A 15,936-nucleotide genomic window follows, 5' to 3' on the forward strand; every position below is an offset into this window, starting at 1 on the left:
CTGGAGCAAGCACCATCCTTTTGTCTTGCGGAAGAATTCTCGGTGTCCCTTCTCAGTCTTCTTCGATTATATGGATGGAAGATAAACTTGGAAATAGATAATAGACTCCATATCATGAGGATATTTCTAACAGACCAGAGACTTTGCAAGCTAACTCCAGCATGTCTTGCCCTCCGGACCTCCTTGAGTCCCTCTGTGGCTCAGTGTATGGAGGTAATTGGTGTCATGTTGTCCTGAGTGGACATCATTCCTTTTGCCAGGTTCCGTCTCAGACCTTTACAACTGTGCATTCTGAGGAAGTGGAACGGTGATCATTCAGATCTGTCTCAACAGATTGTATTAGAAAGCTGGTCGAGCTAATCGCTCTCTTGGTGGCTCTGTCCAGATCATCTGTCCCGAGGGACATGCTTCTTAAGACCATAGTGGGAGATTGTGACTACGGACGCAAGCCTATCCGGATGGGGAGCTGTTTGGGGTGTCAGGAAGGCACAGGGGTTGTGGACTCAGGGGGAGTCCTCCCTCCCGATCAATATTTTGGAACTACGGCAATCTTCAAGGCCTTGAAGGCTTGGCCACTTCTGGGTTCGTCCCAGTTTATCAGATTCAAATCAGACAATATATCCTTGGTGGCTTACATCAACCATCAGGGGGGAACGAGAAGTTTCTTAGCGATGAAGGAAGTAATTCAGATTCTGGAGTGGGCGGAGGCCCACAGCTGTTCGCTGTCAGCGATCCACATTCCGGGTGTGGACAACTGGGAGGCGGATTTTCTCAGCAGGCAATCCTTCCATCCAGGGGAATGGTCTCTCCATCCCGAGGTGTTTGCAGAGATATGCAGCAAGTGGGGGACGCCGGAGATAGATCTCATGGTGTCCCGTCTCAATACCAAGCTACCCAGGTATGGGTCGAGGTCGAGGGATCCCCAAGCGGATCTAATAGATGCACTAGCAGTATCCTGGAGGTTCATACTCATATATTTTTCCTCCATTACCGCTTCTTCCTTGAGTGGTGGCCCGCATCAAGCAGGAGCAAGTATCAGTAATCCTGATTGCTCCATCATGGATGCGAAGGACGTGGTTCGCGGATCTAGTGGGGATGTCCTCATCTTCTCCGTGGAAGTTACCTTGTCGCAGAGACCTGCTGATACAAGGTCCATTTGTTCATCAGAATCTAGATTCTCTGAGGCTGACTGCATGGGAATTGTATGCTTAGTCTTAGCCAAGAGGGGGTTTCTCTGAGAGTGTCATTGATACTCTTATTCAAGCTCATAAACCAGTTACTTGGCATATCTACCACAAGGTGTGGAGGACCTACTTATTCTGGTGTGAAGAGCATGGTTTTTTCCTGGCACAGAGTTAAGGTTGCCAGGATCTTATCTTTTCTCCAGGATGGGCTGGAGAAGGACCTTTCTGCTAGTTCGCTGAGGGGACAGATTTCAGGCCTGTCGGTTTTATTGCACAAGAGACTGGCTGCGCTTCCAGATGTGCAGTCCTTTGTTAAGGATCTGATTAGGATCAGACCTGTGTTTAGATCTGGGGCTCCTCCTTGGAGCTTAAATCTTGTTGTTCGGGTTTTGCAACAGGCTCTGCATTCCGTTGACATTAAATTGTTATCTTGGAAGGTTCTTTTTTTTATTGGCTATTGCTTCTGCACGCAGAGTTTCTGAGATTTCTGCTTTGCAAAGAGAGCCCCCTTATCTGATTTTTCATGCAGATAAGTCAGTTTTACGTACTAAATTTGGTTTTCTTCCTAAAGTTGTGTCAGATCGCAACATCAATCAGGAGATTGTGGTTCCTTCCTTGTGTCATAATTATTTTTCATCGAAGGAACGCTTACTTCACAATTTGGATGTGTCTCGCGCCTTGAAGTTCTATCTTCAGGCTACTAAGGAGTTTAGACAATCTTCCTTTTTGTTTGTTGTCTATTCGGGGAAGCGTAAGGGGCAGAAGGCTACTTTGACTTCCCTATCTTTATGGTTAAGGAGTGTCATCCGCTTAGCTTACGAGACAGTGGGACATTGTTCTCCTGAGAGGATAACAGCTCATTCCAGTAGAGCAGTGGCTCCCTCTTGGGCCTTTAAGAACGAGGCCTCTATGGATCAGATTTGTAAGGTGGCTACCTGATCCTCCTTACATACTTTTTTCAAAATTTTACAAGTTTGATGTTTTTGCTTCAGCTGAAGCAGCTTTCGAGAGAAAAGTTTTGTAGGCTGTGGTGCCCTCAGAATAGGGTCCGCCTCTTCATTTTTGTTCCCTCCCGTTATTCATTCAGTGTCCTCTGGAGCTTGGGTATAGTTTTCCCAACAGTAAGGAATGAAGCCATGGACTCTCCCTATACGGAAGGAAAGGAATTTATCTGGTAAGCATAAATTATGTTTTAAATGTATTTGTGATGTGTTGTGTGACACTTTTATGTATCGCAAAACAGTTAACAAGAGCTCTGAGGACACGTTAACCTGACGTGTGTTAAATTGAATTGCGCTCACTGAAACTAAAAATAGTTTATGTGTAGTCACACTCCAAATATTACCATGGGGACCTATGTTTTATTACACCTACACTAACTACCTCAGGCGATGTAGTCTCGACAGCTGATAGCTAGCGAGACAAACATGACTGATAACCTCCTCGCTACCTGCACTTCGCTGATTCGAACATATTGATCTTATGTCAAAGTGAAGGCTACTCCCACTAGCACGCTCCGCTAACTCCCCCTGAAAGCCTATATCTAAGTCATGCCTAACCTACACTCCGCCTGCACTGCCTAGCTAACTCCCCCTGACCACCTACACCTACGTCACGTCCAATCTACACCCCCCGGAATGCCCAACTAAGTCCCTAATACCGCCTACACTTACGGCATGTCTAAAATACACTTCCCTGGAACAACCTAGATAACTTCCCCATACTGCCTAGTATTAAAAAAATAACTCACTATAATAAACAATACTAAATAATAAACCTCCCTATTATAACTATAAAGCTATGTCGCTAAAGTTATAATCAATGTTTAAATAATGTGTAACAGAGATGTGCTAAAACGCTGGCGGGTCGGCAAAACCTTGCCGGCCTAGCTGGGCTCCTGGAACTCAAGTTGCCCTTTTAGTATGTTGCCAGCACTTTGATGAGGCACCTAGGGATACAACTTGTTTAGGGGTGCTACCTTCTAGAAGGAATGGGGGACATTTTAATGTTTTTTTCCACTTTTCTTGCTCCACTGACTTCTATGTGGGAATACATTAACATGGTCACTATATTCAAACTTTGGCTTTTTGCATGGGTTAGAGCTCATGCGAAAGTTTTTTACTTTTAACTTGTAAAACATGTGCTACCCGATACGTGCAAAAAGCTACTTCTAGCGCAGTTAACGCATGTGCGGAAGCACAAAATACTGCTCCACTTTCAGAATCTAAACGAAACTCAATATTTTCTACACACACAGGATTAAAAACACAGAGAAGTACATACACACAAGCACAAATTCATGCACGCACAAGTACATACACACATGCACAAATTCATGCACGCACAAGTACATACACACATGCACAAATTCATGCACGCACAAGTACATACACACATGCACAAACAACTGCATATAAACACGTGCACTAACACTGACACACATACATGAACACATATTACTTACAAATAAAGAATATATTTAGTAAACACAGGATTTGGCTGTGCTTGGTTTCTGCTTTTATCCCCCTGTTTATTATAGAAGGATCAATCTCAAAGTCTTTCCCAGTGAAACAATAAACAGGGACTGTCCCATCCTGTATTACCATCCTCCCTAAAAAAGCCACCAGCTGCTCTCTCCTTAATCCTACCCATGAGCCAGTCTTGCAAACGTAACTGCTCTAGTACTGTACACATTATTTCCCTACACTGATAATACAAAATCTTGCAATATGTAGCCAACTTAGGAAATATTATATATATCTATCTATCTATCTACTATATGAATCCACTTCATAAAATAACACATTGTGCAATGCGCCATACCTATCTGTCTGCATATCTATCTATATTATATTGCTTATACAGGTGGCCCTCGTTTTACAACGGTTCAATTTACACCGTTTCAGAATAACAACCTTTTTTTCCAGTCATGTGACTGCTATTGAAAAGCATTGAGAAGCAGTGCATTTATTAAAATAGCCAGTAGAAGGAGCTGTCTGCTTGTGTTGCAGCAAAGCCAAGCAAGCTGAAATTAATCAGTTTAACCAGACCTGAGCTATCGAGCAGATTTCAAAGGAACAAGATCTTTCTGTGTATTGTGTATAAAACAGGTCTAGTAGTTTCACAACATTGTGCATGATAAACAATTAGCACTCATAAAATAAACAATTAGCACTCATATTAAAAAAAGATGTGCAAATCTCACATTTGTAAAGTAGATTTGAGCTTTGAATATAAATAAAAGAAATGGGACAAACATGTAACAAGTGAAATGTGCATGAGTGCATTTCAGTTTTACATAGAAGCATTTTACAGTATACTTCCATTAGCAAGTAAAAGTTATTGCTGTTTCAGCAGCATATGCACATATGTTACACAAACAAAATGTATTTCATGATTCAGATAGAGCATACCATGTTTAACAACTTTACAATATTCTTATATTATCAAATATGCTTCATTCTCTTTGTATCCTTTGTTATAGAAGCAGCAATGCACTACTGGGAATACATTGGGTAAGCCAATTAAAAGAGGCATATACATGCAGCCACCAATCAGCAGCTAGCTCCCAGTAGTGCATTGCTTTTCAACAATGTATACCAAAGACAAAGGAAATTAGATAATAGAAGTAAATTGGAAAGCTGTTTAAAATTATATCATCTAAATGAATCATTAAAGATTTTGTTTTGTGTTTCATGTCCCTTTAATTTGTGACATGCAATTGCTGCTGATGTTTGAGTGCTGGTGCATGGGACACTAACAACATATGTGTGTATGCTGCTAAAAAAAAGAAATATCTTTAATTAGAAGGATGTAGACAAAAATAAACTTGCTGAGCTGGATAAATAGCTGGCATGAACAAATAGCAAATAAAACTGAGCAAAATATATCATTTTTCATAACAAATGCAGACAGATGTGTGCTGTGTTTGGTCACTTTTACTCAAAATAAGTAGAATATTTGCATTTTTATTAGTGTAAATGGAGATTTTATATTCATATGTATACTTTAAAAACTCTTCAAAAATATTAGACTGTTATGTTTTATAATATATCTGGCCATTAACCCCCATCATACGTTTTATCTATAATCTAACAGTCTCTTATATAACTCTTGTTTGCCTCTCTCCCTCCCACTGCTTTTCTCATTTCATTCATACTCCTCCTACAAGTCTACTCTTAATTTCCACATAACCTCTTTAGTTCTCTTTCCCACAGACATTCAATAAGAAGTCTGTTCTCTACTGCCACTAGCGACACACCAAATAGCATCCAATATTTATATAACTGTAGCATTCACTGTATCCTGTCAGAGTATAGCACCATCTGTATACTTACTTTATGTTCTCCCAAACAGTCCCCTGGATTAAAAGTAGCCTTTTCATACAAGGGGACACTGAACCTTTTTTCAATGGATAGATAGATATAGATTGATAGATAGATGATAGATAGCATATTCATATAGGATCCATGGGTTACAGAAATCAAATTGTATAAATTGGAGTGTTTAGAGTGTTGTAAATAGGGACCGGCAAGAAAGGAATAGGGCCACTATGCCCAGAACCTGCCCTAGATTTAAGAAAACAAAACAAATAAATAATTACACTATCTGGGCAGATTCTTTACAATGCTCGTGTTTTCTATGCAGCTGACTAATATTTGGAAAACTTTCTTACAGTTTAGTGCATATGTTCCACTTTGTAACATTTTGAGTGTTTATTTTTTGGTGCCTTCAACAACGTAACCTTTTCACAACGCGCTGTTCATCTTCTAACTAGATCTTGCTCTACATCTGTCTCAGGCTTTTTTTTCTTTTTCTTTTGTTGTCATTCTAGTTCTCTTCTCTTGTGCTCTCTTGTCCTTTTTTCTTTTTTTTTGTGACAGTCCCCCGCCTTCACCCCCCTTTGGTCGTGAACACAGCAGCTCTGCAGCTGATCCTTGGATATGTAGCCCTGCCCCCTCTGCTTCACCACTTGGTACATCCCTCGCCGGCTCTTGCGTTTGTTCCTCAGGGACTGCGGCTCGGACGCTTCCAAGACTTATAGAGCAGAGGGGTGATAGCTGGTTCTATGCTGCAGTCCGGGAACAGCTGTCCGGTCAGTTTCAGGTACCGGGGAGAGATGCGACATAAGCAAGGGCCGATATTAGATTATAAGCAAAGTTATAATGGAAGCATAGGGAAGTACGGGTCGGGGAGAGAGAAATAAAAACAGAAGCAGTGTAGGAAGAGAAAGGTGGATGAGAGAGGTGAAGAAGAGGTAAAGTGGGTAGGTTGTACTAAACACTGAGGGAGCAAAAGGACAGAGGGATGGAGATACATACAGGGGAAACACTGCAGAGGGTGTCTGACATAGTACGTATTAGAGCGGCGTAATAAATACAAGATAACACTTGCATAAGGAAAGTGCTGCAAGGGGGCAGTATGGGGGCACAGATTTTGAAGGGGTACAATCAATAGTTACAGGGGCACCGAGTGAGGAAGTACACGAGAGAAATAGGGGAGGCGGCTGTTTGTAGCCAAAGGGGTAGCAGAGAGAGAAGAGGCCCGGTGGGGTAACATCAATGTATAGAGAGGAGCACCGAGCAGTGATGACAAGGAGAAATGATGGGACCCAGAGAAATTAGTCAAGGTGCTGTGAGAGGTGCAAGAAAAGCTGAGATAATATAGGGAAGCAGACAGTGCCATACAATCATACTGAGAAAAGGGCACAGGTGCAGCAAAGAGCAATATACAGAATAGAAAAGGGACACAGAGGAAGGCAAAGTGATACAAATGGCACATAGGAGATACTGAAGTAAAAAGTACTTGAGGGAGGAAAACTAGAGGTGTAAGGGAAATAGATTTGTGGGATGTGAGCTAAAAATGATGCATTTTATGTACAAAAATGAAAAAATGCAGTGTATTCTATGGAAGGTCCACAGTAAGGAGAAATAATGGAATAATGAAGACAGGGAAAAGAGTGATACATTTGCTATCCTTTAACCATTATTATATAAAGGGCTGACTATAAGGGTGCTGTCCAGATTTGTTTTTTTTATGGTCCATGTAGATGATATATAACAAAATATATGGTATAATTTCTAAGTGTATTTGAATATATTTATTAACAAATTATATTTTATAATCAACATTAGAATCTTTAGTTTTTAGGTTATGCTGTATAATTATGTAAGTAAGGTGGCAACCCCAGCTGATAATGTTGTCCTAAAACTTTCCCAAGACTGTATTGTACTTTAACTCTTATTTTTACCAGAAAAAAAGTGTTTACATGAATAGCAAACTCTAAATAAACTTTCATGATTCATACAGAGCATAACATTTTAAATAACTTTCAATTTTACTTGTACTTTCAAATTCACTTTGTTCTTTTGGTATCCTTTGATGAAGAGTAGACTCAGGAGCTGAACTAGTGAGAGCTAACTGAATACATGTGATGAGCCAATGACAAGAGGCATACATGTGCAGCCTCCAAACACCAGCTAGGTCCCAGCAGTGCATTGATGCTATTAAGCCTACTTAGGTATGCTCTTCAACATAGGATAATGTAGGTAAATTGTAAAGTTGTTCAAAATTGAATTCTCTGCCTGAATCATGAATGGTTAATTTTGACCTTACTGTCTCTTTAAGTCTAATGTGTGGGTGTGAAAGCGTATTAAGCATAAAAATGGGTGTGGAGAGGAAATGCAGGTGTTATGTTGGGACATATAGAAGATTTTTTATTTTTCTGAAAGTTAAAAATAGGACATATTTTGTTGTTGTGGAGGAAAGGTAGGTGGTGCATGCAAAGCTCCCAAGTGCTTTATGAGGTTCTTGGTGTTGCTGTCAAATAAGATAGGGTAAATAAGAAAGGGTAGCACTTGTGGGAGAGTGAATAAGGCAGCAGATGAGGTAGAGGGAATTTGTGGATGGGTCTGGATAAATAGTAAGGAGGGGGAACAAGAAATATAGAAAGTGCTCACCCTATGTCAAGAGGAATGAAAACAAGACAGATCTTTTGCTCTATGTCTGTAATGATTAACCCTTTGACTACTAAGCACTTTCCCACCTGGGTGCTAAGATTTTTTAAGTTTTTTTAATTTTTTTTAATTTTTTGAACAAAATTTTTTAACTTTTTTTTTTTCAGACTCCCAAGACTTACACTGTTGGAAAGATTAGGCGATTGCCTTTCCAGTGGTGGGACTTGGGGGTCTGTAGCTGCTTAGATGCCTGAGATACAGGCTTCTAAGCAGCATGCCCCCTGCTCCTATACTTAACATTGTTAAGTATAAATAAAGTTTCGCGGTGACGACATCACGTTATTGCGCTTGACGTCACTGCGCATAACGTGAAGCACCGGCAGTGCCTGTCACTATGCAGGCACCAATCGCCGGGGTAGGAGCTGGTGGGAGCCCCCAGATCTCCCTCAAGGCTCTGAGCCCTCATTAGCACCAGAGTGGGAAACTCTGTGACGGCTCAGAGCCGTCATTAGCACTCAAGGGGTTAAAGGAACATCAAACCCAATTTTTTTTCATTCATGATTCAGATAGAGAACACAATTTATAAAAAAGTTTCCAATGTACTTCTATTATCAAATTAGCTTCTTTCTCTTGTTATTCTTTGTTGAAGAGATATCTAGATAGGTAGCGTGCACAAGTCTGGAGTACTACATGACACAAAATAGTGCTGCCATCTAGTGCTCTTGCTAAAGTATAGCATGGTTGCAAAACTTCTGCCATATAGTACTTAAGGCACGTGCACACTCCTGAACTTACCTTCCTGCTTTTCAACAAAGGATAACATGAAAATTAAGAGAATTTGATAATAGTTAATTGGAAATTTGTTCAAAATTGTATGTTCTATCTGAATCATCAAAGAAAAAAATTGGGGTTTTATGTCCCTTTAACAACATTAAAGCATCCCAACATGTTTTACTATATATCTGTTGTATAGTATTTTAAGTGGCAATATTATTTACAGTGAAACTTGCACTAAATGTTCAGACATAAAAGTGCATAAAGAAGAAACTGCAATATGCATTGTATTACTGCACTATTGCTTGTATATAACTATGTGCAATCTGCTTCAGAGCTGCAATTCACTACCAGGAGCTAGCTGAACACATCTGGTAAGCAAATCACAGGAGACATATGTGTGTAGTCACCTATCACCAGCTAGCTCAGAGTAGTGCATTGCTGCTTCTGATCTTTCCTGTGTATGCTTTTCAACAGAAGATACCAAGAGAATGGAGTAAACTTGATAATAGAAGTAGATAGAAAAGTCTCTTAAATTTGCATGTTCAGTCTGAATCATGCAGTTTAAAAGGGACATTCAACGCTAAATAAATGCTAGATAGACTAATGCTTTTAAAGACAGATTAGTTTAAGAATAACATGTAAATGATGTATTTTTTAAAGTTTCATTAGTTGATTAAATATTGACTAAATAAGTTTAAAGTTTTAGTGTCTATAAAACAATGGGAGCTGCCATGTTGTAACTTAGGTTACCTTCCTTGCTGTGGCCAATTAGGGACAGTTATAAATAGGTCACTAGAGTGTGCAGCCAATGTCTGTGTGTGATATAATAGTGTTCTGCACTTCCATTTCTATTAGGAACTGAAAAGCTCATAATTTCGGAATGGAATTAAAGGAAAAGGGAACAGAATAAATAATGAAAGTATATTGCAGAGTTGTGTGTGTGTGTGTATATATATATATATATATATTAAAATTATGGGGGGGGGAGATAAAAAACTGAAATTAAAATCCTCCATGTCTCAAAATTAAATCAATGTAATTTCTGGGGGCAAGCGGGGATACTTGCTTAGATGTACTAATTTCCTATGCAAATATTTACATTGATATATATATATATATAATACATAGCCGGTAGCCCAGCACTCCTTCCACACAGGTGTAATCACTGCCCGGGTGCTGTCATATGAGTATGTAAGAATGTCTAAATGTTGGAGGGCACTCACAGGACTTTTATTGAAATACAAAACAGTGCAATTTATTTCCAAATAAGTTTCACATCAAGTTTCACATCAATTTCAAATGTCAACGTTTCGACCCATGTACGGGCCTTCTTCAAGACAATATATAATTATTGTAATGCTGGATACATTACTCTCAAACGGCGTGCAAAACGGACTCCCAACAAAGCAGCGTTATCGATGATGATATCACGCCGTTTGAGAGTACTGTATCCAGCATTACAATAATGATATATTTTCTTGAAGAAGACCCGTACATGGGTCGAAACGTCAACATTTGAAATTGATGTGAAACTTATTTGGAAATAAATTGCACTGTTTTGTATTTCAATACAAGTCCTGTGAGTGCCCTCCAACATTTAGATATTCTTTTATATATATATATATATATATATATATATATATATATATATATATATATATATATATATATATTTCTTCTGTTATGTGTGATCAGTCCACGGGTCATCATTACTTCTGGGATATAACTCCTCCCCAACAGGAAATGCAAGAGGATTCACCCAGCAGAGCTGCATATAGCTCCTCCCCTCTACGTCAGTCCCAGTCATTCTCTTGCACCCAACGACTAGATAGGATGTGTGAGAGGACTATGGTGATTATACTTAGTTTTTATGACTTCAATCAAAAGTTTGTTATTTTAAAATAGCACCGGAGCGTGTTATTACTTCTCTGGCAGAGTTTGAGGAAGAATCTGACAGAGATTTTTTACTATGATTTTAACCGGAGTCGTTAAGATCATATTGCTGTTCTCGACCATCTGAGGGAGGTAAAGGCTTCAGATCAGGGGACAGCGAGCAGATGAATCTGCATTGAGGTATGTGGCAGTTTTTATTTTCTGAATGGAATTGATGAGAAAAGCCTGCCATACCGTTAAAATGACATGTATGTATACACTTCAGTATTCTGGGGATGGTATTTCACCGGAACTACTGTGTTAAAGGTCACTAATCCTTTTAATAACTATTCTCATGTTAAACGTTTTTGCTGGAATGTAGAATCGTTTACATTGCTGAGGTACTGTGTGAATAAATATTTGGGCATTATTTTCCACTTGGCAGTTTTTTGCTTTAATTGTGACAGTTTCGTTTCTCTTCACTGCTGTGTGGGAGAGGGAGGGGCCGTTTTTGGCGCTCTTTGCTACGCATCAAAAAATTCCAGTCAGCTACTTTTATATTTCCTGCATGATCCGGTTCATCTCTGACAGATCTCAGGGGTCTTCAAACTTCTTTGAAGGGAGGTAAATTCTCTCAGCAGAGCTGTGAGAATTCTTATAGTGACTGTGTATAAAAAACGTTGTTTTGTTTTCTTATGTACAAATTTAATTAGTGTTGTTTTTTACTAATGGGAACAAACCTTTGCTAAAAGTTGTGTTGTTTTAAAGTTTGATGCAATAACTGTTTTTCAGTTCATTATTTCAACTGTCATTTAATCGTTAGTACCTCTTTGAGGCACAGTGCGTTTTTTTGCTAAAAAAGATTATAACCAAGTTGTAAGTTTTTTTTTTGCTAGTGTGTTAAACATGTCTGACTCAGAGGAAGATATCTGTGTCATTTGTTCCAATGCCAAGGTGGAGCCCAATAGAAATTTATGTACTAACTGTATTGATGCTACTTTAAATAAAAGTCAATCTGTACAATGTGAACAAATTTCACCAAACAGCGAGGGGAGAGTTATGCCGACTAACTCGCCTCACGCGACAGTACCTGCATCTCCCGCCCGGGAGGTGCGTGATATTTTGGCGCCTAGTACATCTGGGCGGCCATTACAGATAACATTACAAGATATGGCTACTGTTATGACTGAAGTTTTGTCTAAATTACCTGAACTAAGAGGCAAGCGTGATCACTCTGGGGTGAGAACAGAGTGCGCTAACAATGCTAGGGCCATGTCTGATACTGCGTCACAGCTCGCAGAGCATGAGGACGGAGAGCTTCATTCTGTGGGTGACGGTTCTGATCCAAACAGATTGGACTCAGATATTTCAAATTTTAAATTTAAATTGGAGAACCTCCGTGTACTACTAGGGGAGGTCTTAGCAGCTCTCAACGATTGTAACACTGTTGCAATACCAGAGAAACTGTGTAGGTTGGATAAATACTTTGCGGTACCGGCGAGTACTGACGTTTTTCCTATACCTAAGAGACTAACTGAAATTGTTACTAAGGAGTGGGATAGACCCGGTGTGCCGTTCTCACCCCCTCCAATATTTAGAAAGATGTTTCCAATAGACGCCACCACTCGGGACTTATGGCAAACGGTCCCCAAGGTGGAGGGAGCAGTTTCTACTTTAGCTAAGCGTACCACTATCCCGGTGGAGGATAGCTGTGCTTTCTCAGATCCAATGGACAAAAAATTAGAGGGTTACCTTAAGAAAATGTTTGTTCAACAAGGTTTTATATTACAACCCCTTGCATGTATCGCGCCGATTACGGCTGCGGCAGCGTTTTGGATTGAGTCGCTTGAAGAGAACCTTAGTTCCTCTACGCTAGACGACATTACGGACAGGCTTAGAGTCCTTAAACTAGCTAATTCTTTCATTTCGGAGGCCGTAGTACATTTAACCAAACTTACGGCTAAGAACTCAGGATTCGCCATACAGGCACGCAGGGCACTGTGGCTAAAATCCTGGTCAGCTGATGTTACTTCTAAGTCCAAATTACTTAATATACCTTTCAAGGGGCAGTCCTTATTCGGGCCCGGTTTGAAAGAAATTATCGCTGACATTACGGGAGGTAAGGGCCACGCCCTACCTCAAGACAAGGCCAAAGCTAAGGCTAGACAGTCTAATTTTCGTCCCTTTCGGAATTTCAAAACAGGAGCAGCATCAACCTCCACTGCACCAAAACAGGAAGGAGTTGTTGCTCGTTACAGGCAAGGCTGGAAGCCTAACCAGTCCTGGAACAAAAGCAAGCAGGCCAGGAAACCTGCTGCTGCCCCAAAGACAGCATGAACCGAGAGCCCCCGATCCGGGACCGGATCTAGTAGGGGGCAGACTCTCTCTCTTCGCCCAGGCCTGGGCAAGAGATGTTCAGGATCCCTGGGCACTAGAGATCATATCTCAGGGATACCTTCTAGACTTCAAATTATCTCCCCCAAGAGGGAGATTTCATCTGTCAAGGTTGTCAGCAAACCAGATAAAGAAAGAAGCGTTTCTACGCTGCGTACAAGATCTGTTAACAATGGGAGTGATCCATCCGGTTCCGTGGTCGGAACAAGGACAAGGGTTCTACTCAAACCTGTTTGTGGTTCCCAAAAAAGAGGGAACTTTCAGGCCAATCTTAGATTTAAAGACTCTAAACAAATTCCTAAGAGTTCCATCGTTCAAAATGGAAACTATTCGGACAATCTTACCCATGATCCAAGAGGGTCAGTACATGACCACAGTGGATTTAAAGGATGCTTACCTTCACATACCGATCCACAAAGATCATCACCGGTATCTAAGGTTTGCCTTCTTAGACAGGCACTACCAGTTTGTAGCTCTTCCATTCGGATTGGCTACGGCTCCAAGAATCTTCACAAAGGTTCTGGGTGCCCTTCTAGCGGTACTAAGACCGCGAGGGATTTCGGTAGCTCCGTACCTAGACGACATTCTAATACAAGCTTCAAGCTTTCAAACTGCCAAGTCTCATACAGAGTTAGTTCTGGCATTTCTAAGGTCGCATGGATGGAAAGTGAACGAAAAGAAGAGTTCTCTCTTTCCTCTCACAAGAGTTCCATTCTTGGGGACTCTTATAGATTCTGTAGAAATGAAGATTTACCTGACAGAAGACAGGTTAACAAAACTTCAAAATGCATGCCGCGTCCTTCATTCCATTCAACACCCGTCAGTAGCTCAATGCATGGAGGTGATCGGCTTAATGGTAGCGGCAATGGACATAGTACCTTTTGCACGCCTACACCTCAGACCGCTGCAATTATGCATGCTAAGTCAGTGGAATGGGGATTACTCAGATTTGTCCCCTACTCTGAATCTGAATCAAGAGACCAGAAATTCTCTTCTATGGTGGCTTCATCGGCCACACCTGTCCAGGGGGATGCCATTCAGCAGGCCAGACTGGACAATTGTAACAACAGACGCCAGCCTACTAGGTTGGGGCGCTGTCTGGAATTCTCTGAAGGCTCAGGGACTATGGAATCAGGAGGAGAGTCTCCTTCCAATAAACATTCTGGAATTGAGAGCAGTTCTCAATGCCCTTCTGGCTTGGCCCCAGTTAATAACTCGGGGGTTCATCAGGTTTCAGTCGGACAACATCACGACTGTAGCTTACATCAACCATCAGGGAGGGACAAGAAGCTCCCTAGCAATGATGGAAGTATCAAAGATAATTCGCTGGGCAGAGTCTCACTCTTGCCACCTGTCAGCAATCCACATCCCGGGAGTGGAGAACTGGGAGGCGGATTTCTTGAGTCGCCAGACTCTTCATCCGGGGGAGTGGGAACTTCATCCGGAGGTCTTTGCCCAAATACTTCGACGTTGGGGCAAACCAGAGATAGATCTCATGGCGTCTCGCCAGAACGCCAAACTTCCTCGCTACGGGTCCAGATCCAGGGATCCGGGAGCAGTTCTGATAGATGCTTTGACAGCACCTTGGAACTTCAGGATGGCTTATGTGTTTCCACCCTTCCCGCTGCTTCCTCGATTGATTGCCAAAATCAAACAGGAGAGAGCATCAGTAATTCTAATAGCACCTGCTTGGCCACGCAGGACTTGGTATGCAGATCTAGTGGACATGTCATCCTGTCCGCCTTGGTCTCTACCTCTAAGACAGGACCTTCTGATACAGGGTCCATTCAAACATCAAAATCTAACTTCTCTGAAGCTGACTGCTTGGAAATTGAACGCTTGATTTTATCAAAACGTGGTTTTTCTGAGTCGGTTATTGATACCCTGATTCAGGCTAGGAAGCCTGTTACCAGAAGGATTTACCATAAAATATGGCGGAAATACCTATACTGGTGCGAATCCAAAGGTTACTCCTGGAGTAAGGTTAGGATCGCTAGGATATTGTCTTTTCTACAAGAAGGTTTAGAAAAGGGTTTATCAGCTAGTTCATTAAAGGGACAGATTTCAGCTCTGTCCATCTTGTTACACAGACGTCTGTCAGAAAATCCAGACGTCCAGTCCTTTTGTCAGGCTTTAGCTAGGATCAAGCCTGTGTTTAAAGCTGTTGCTCCACCATGGAGTTTAAACTTAGTTCTTAACGTTTTACAGGGTGTTCCGTTTGAACCCCTTCATTCCATTGATATAAAAATGTTATCTTGGAAAGTTCTGTTTTTAATGGCTATTTCCTCGGCTCGAAGAGTCTCTGAGTTATCAGCCTTACATTGTGATTCCCCTTATCTGATTTTTCACTCAGACAAGGTAGTTCTGCGTACTAAACCTGGGTTCTTACCTAAGGTAGTCACTAACAGGAACATCAATCAAGAGATTGTTGTCCCATCCTTGTGTCCAAATCCTTCTTCAAAGAAGGAACGTCTTTTACACAATCTGGATGTAGTTCGTGCCCTCAAGTTCTACTTGCAGGCAACTAAAGATTTTCGCCAAACTTCTTCCTTGTTTGTCGTTTACTCTGGACAGAGGAGAGGTCAAAAAGCTTCTGCTACCTCTCTCTCTTTTTGGCTTCGTAGCATAATACGTTTAGCCTATGAGACTGCTGGACAGCAGCCTCCTGAAAGAATTACAGCTCACTCCACTAGAGCTGTGGCTTCCACTTGGGCCTTTAAGAATGAGGCCTCTGTTGAACAGATTTGCAAGGC

The 15,936-nt window shown here is 41.1% G+C and overlaps 1 protein-coding gene across 4 annotated transcripts in view; it reads left to right on the forward strand.

The window, feature by feature from the left end:
* Nucleotides 1–15,936, forward strand: part of AMPD2 (adenosine monophosphate deaminase 2) — a 195,195-nt gene that overhangs the window by 22,675 nt on the left and 156,584 nt on the right. Inside the window, exon 1 of one of the 4 annotated variants that reach the window (XM_053706773.1) lies at nt 6,129–6,279. The exons of 1 other annotated variant lie outside the window; for it this stretch is intronic. The gene's annotated coding sequence lies outside the window, so the exon portion shown is untranslated. Of the gene's footprint in view, nt 1–6,128; nt 6,291–6,514; nt 6,537–15,936 lie in introns of those variants that run through there. 2 more of the 4 variants (XM_053706771.1, XM_053706772.1) reach the window with 2 other exon arrangements.

The sequence above is a fragment of the Bombina bombina genome, chromosome 3, assembly GCF_027579735.1.
Source record: "Bombina bombina isolate aBomBom1 chromosome 3, aBomBom1.pri, whole genome shotgun sequence".
NCBI lineage: Eukaryota > Metazoa > Chordata > Amphibia > Anura > Bombinatoridae > Bombina > Bombina bombina.